The following is a 4,882-nucleotide window of genomic DNA, read 5'->3' on the forward strand; positions in this document are numbered from 1 at the left end:
AAAGTAATTATAAACAAGTACTCAATGAAAACCAGAAAAACCATGTTAAGAGAAAACAAGGGGCAAAGAAGAAATACATCAAATAGAGCTAGCAAGATGGTAGACTTTAATTCAAATATATCAAAAATTATTTTATGAGAGAGTGATATAAAAATGTTAGTTAAAAGACAGATATAGAAAACATTAAAGTAAAGGGTGGAGAATGATACACAGTGAAAGCAAGAATTAAAAGAAAGCTGAAAAAGATACTAATTTCAGATAAAGTAGACTTCCGGAAAGTAAAGAAGCAGGGGTGAAGGGGAACATTACCTAATGATAAAGGGATCCAATTTCTGAGAAGACAGAACCATTCTACCGTGTATTCTTCTAAAAACAGAGTTTCAAAACTGATAGATCTTATAGAACAATAGAGAAATACACAATTACAGTTGGAGATTTCACCACACTTCCCTCAGTAATTGTTAGAAAGTAGGCAGGAAATCACTAAGGCTAGAGAGACCTTGAAAACAGCACTATTAAACAATTTGACCTAATTGACATCCACCAAAACATTTTAGGGCTTCCCTGGTGGCGTAGTGGTTGAGAGTCCGCCTGCCGATGCAGGAGATGCGGGTTCGTGCCTCAGTCCGGGAGGATCCCACGTGCCGCAGAGTGGCTGGGCCCGTGAGCCACAGACCGCTGAGCCTGCGCGTCCGGAGCCTGTGCTCCGCAGCGGGAGAGGCCACAACAGTGAGAGGCCCGCGTACCGCAAAACAAAAACAAAACATTTCATCCAAAAAAAGCAGAACATGCATTTTTCTTAAGTGTACGTGGAACATTCACCAAAATATACTATATTCTAGGACATAAAACAATCCTTACTTAACAAATTTAAATTAATGGAAGTTATACAATGCATTTTCTTGGACCATACTAGGATTAAAGTAGAAATCAACAACAGAAAGTTTTATGGAAAATCTCTGTATTTAAACAATAAATTTATAAGTAACCCATGGGTCAAAGTGGAAGTCTGTAGGAAATTTTAAAAATTAGAAGTAAAGAAAAATACATCACACTAAAATTAGTGAGAGTAAGTTAAATCCATGCTTCTAGGAAATTTAAAGTACTGAAGATATACATTAAAAAATCTAAAATCAATAATTTTCATTTCCATCTTAGGAAGTTAGAGTAAGAAGAACAAATGAAACCCAAATCGAGGTAAAGGAAGAAAAGAAAACAGAAGGGAAATCAAGTAAACTGTAAATAGAAAAGCAATACAAAATATCAAAAAAAAATTAAAAGCTGGTTCTTTGAAAAGAACAACAAAATCGATAAGTCTCTATCCAGGCTAACCAAGAATAAAAGAGAGAAGACACATTTTGCCAGCATCACAAATGAGAGGGGACGTCACCCCTCATCCTGAAGACATAAAAGGATAATAAGGGGATACTGTAAACAACTTCATGCCATAAAAGACAAATTCCTTGAAATACAAATAGTGCCGAACTCACAAAAGAAATGTATAATCTAATAGCTTTATATCCAACAAATAAATTGAATTTGTATTTAAAACAGTGTGAAAAAGAAAACTCCTGGCCAGATAGTTTCACTGCTGAATTCTACCAAACATTTAAGCAAACAATAATACTAATTCTGGGACTTCCCTGGTGGTCCAGTGGTAAAGAATCTGACTTACAATCCAGGGGAGGCTGATTCGATCCCTAGTCAGGGAACTAAGACCCCACATGCCGCGGGGCAAATAAGCCTACGCACCACAACTACTGAGCTCACACACCTCAACTAGAGAGGCTGTGTGCCACAAACTACAGAGACCATGCTCCCTGGAGCCCATGTGCCACAACTAGAGAGAGAAAACCCACATGCCACAACTAGAGAGAAGCCCGCACGCTGCAATGCACCACAGCGAAATATCCCGTGTCCCTCGACGAAGATCCTGTGTGCTGCAACTAAGATCTGACGCAGGAAAAAATAAATAAATAATTTTAAAATAATGCTAATTCTATACATTTTCTTTAATTGTAAAAGGAACATTTCCCAACTCATTTTATGAGGTCAGCATTACCCCAATACGAAAATCAGACAAAAGAACTGCAAGAAATGAAAACTAAAGACTTATGTCTCCTGAACATAAACATAAAAATCTTTAACAAAACGTTAGTAAATCAAATCCAGGAATAAAAACTAATACATCACAGGTAAATAGGTTGTTCTGAGATTCTTTACCCCTCGAAAGCTCCAATATAATCTATTCTCCTTGAACGCCTCACTCTCTGTAACTAAATACAATAATTTCTGCTTATCTGTTCAAGAAGGTCCTGGAAAGTAGCTTCACCTGACAACTTGTGGTGTGACCTATCTATAAGGAATAATTAATATTGGATGTTATTTTTGGGTAAATTTAATATTATTATTATGCTGCTATTTTAAAATACAGATTCATGATTTTTCTTGTCAGATATTTGAACCATCTGTTTATAATATATGTCAATCTGAAGTATATGGAGAGCCAGAGCAACGTCTCAGAATTCACTCTTTTGGGGCTTTCTTATGACCAGAACATAAAAACATTTTGCTTTGTGCTCTTTTTATTCTGTTATATTGCCTTGTTGGTAGGAAGCCTTCTGATCCTAATCTCCATTCGGCGCAGTTCTCTTTTTCACCAACCAACGTACTATTTCCTCAGCCACTTATCCTCCATGGACATCTGCTATACCTCCAGCATTACACCCAAATAATTGGTGAGCTGCTAGTGGAAAGAAAAAACACTTCCTACGGTAATTGCATGTTACAGGTCTTTTCCAAGCACTTGTTTGGAATGACTGAAGTCTTAATTCTTACAGTCATGGCCTTTGATCACTATGTTGCCATCCGAAAGCTTCTCCACTACGTGATTATCACGAACAGGACAAGGTACAATCTCTAGTCTTAGCTGCTTGGGCTTGTGCGGCAGTTCACTCCTTTCCTCAGTTTTCTGTGATAATCCAGTTACCCTTCTGTGGTGCTAATAAAATTGATCACTATTTTTGTGATATTTTTCCTTTGCTAAAAGTTGCCTGTACTGATACCTACATCACTGGTGTCATTATGCTTGTCAAGTCAAGAATGGTGACCTTAAGGACATTCGTGATTTTATTTTTTTCTTATGTAATTATATTATTCACTTTAAGAAATCACTCAGCTGAAGGAAAACGCAAAGCCCTCTCTACTTGTGGGTCTCATGTCACTGTGATATAGTTTTATTTTTTGGTCCTTCAATATTTACCTATCTTAGACCACCCACCACTTTCCCTGAGGATAAAATATTTGCACTATCTTACACCATCATCGCTCCTATGTTCAATCCCTTAATCTATACACTGAGGAATTCAGAAATGAAAAATGCCATGAGAAAAGTTCGGTTTCAAACATTATAGTTAAACGTCACATCACATACGTAGACTAGGTCTCAATATCTCTGAGGGTTTAGAAATTTCCCATCAGTATACTTTGCCATAGATATAAACCATAGCTTCAATTTCTCCCTAATAAATAGCTATGCCAAAGTTCATAATTATATTTTCCTATTGCATCAGGATCCAAAGCGCTGAGGTTAGACATGGGACATGGGGACTATGAAGAAATGTGTATGTAATGCTCATTTTTCAGGACAGGGCAGAATTAGGTAGCTGAGGGAGGCTGAGGTGAGCTGCAATGGGAAATACACGAGAACACCATGGCCAGAATTAAAAGTACAGCAAGTAGACCCAGGATTTATGATTTATTTTTTCTGAGGGAAAAAAAAAATCTTGTTAGGGCATTGGAATTTCTAGTTAATTCCTAGAAAAGGCTCCTATTCTTTAAAACAGTTCTTTTGGGAACCCCACATGCCCCCATGAGTTCTCTTGCCAGGTTCTCAGATAGCTTCTTGATTTATCTCTGTACGGCAAACCCCTTTCTAAAAATATATGCTTTTTCTGACTGAATTTCGTATACGTATATTGTAGAAAATCTAAAAAAGTATAGAGAACTATAGCAAAAAACAAAATGGTCTCATAAATTCATCCATATAAAAATATTTACTGTCACCTATCTCTAAAAAGTCTAAGTTGGATCCAACTCAGGATAGAGAATGCATATAACTGTAGTGACAGACAAACCGGGAAGTCTTTGCCCTCAGTGAGGCTGGAGACCAAAGGAGGAGACAGACAATGAAACAAACAAGAAAACAAACAAATGTATAACTACAATAGTATTTTTTAAAGAAAAGAATAGGAAGCTGTTAGTCTTTTTAATTTACAGAAGCTTTACTCAATTGTAAATATTTGACATTTTTATGTTATACAGATATTTATTACTTGGTTGTCTCCTGAATTTTACTTTACATAATTCTGTAGGACAATCATATTTTCTCATCCTTTTTGTACCTGAAAATGTAGTCTCTATATTTGTCCAAATGCTGAAATCACATGATTGAATTCATCTTTTAAAAAATGTACTTTGTCTTTATTGTTTGTCTGAAAGCTTGTCAGATCTTTCATTGATCACTGAATTTTTTTAAACAGCAGGTATCTGTGAATGGATCTATTTTTATAGCTTCTTTCTAATTTCAGCAATATTTTAAAGTTTATCATTGTCAAAGGATAAATTTTAAAAGAGGATGTAAAAGTGCTTTTTATACAAATAATGAATGAACATGTCAAAGATTTTATTTAACTTAGAATTTAACGCAGAAACCAGTAAGGTGTTACCATTGTTTCAGACAAAAACAGTGTGCCATACCTTTATAGTCAGTAAGGAGTGCTGAAATGAATTTATAAGTGGATGCAAAACTCGCCCAGTACCCACAGGGCTATAATCAATTGCATTTCACCGAACAAATTTGTATTTCTATGGCCAGGAGATG

General features: G+C 35.9%; 1 pseudogene across 1 annotated transcript; it reads left to right on the forward strand.

Annotated features, from left to right (window-relative positions):
- Positions 1–2,495: 2,495 nt before the first annotated feature.
- LOC309825925 (olfactory receptor 4P4-like) lies at positions 2,496–3,413 on the forward strand (annotated as a pseudogene). The gene has a single exon. The product of its transcript is annotated as an olfactory receptor 4P4-like (transcript).
- The last annotated feature ends 1,469 nt before the right edge of the window (positions 3,414–4,882 follow it).

Source organism: Grampus griseus (genome assembly GCF_964374135.1).
Source record: "Grampus griseus genome assembly, chromosome: 8".
In the NCBI taxonomy this organism is placed as follows: domain Eukaryota; kingdom Metazoa; phylum Chordata; class Mammalia; order Artiodactyla; family Delphinidae; genus Grampus; species Grampus griseus.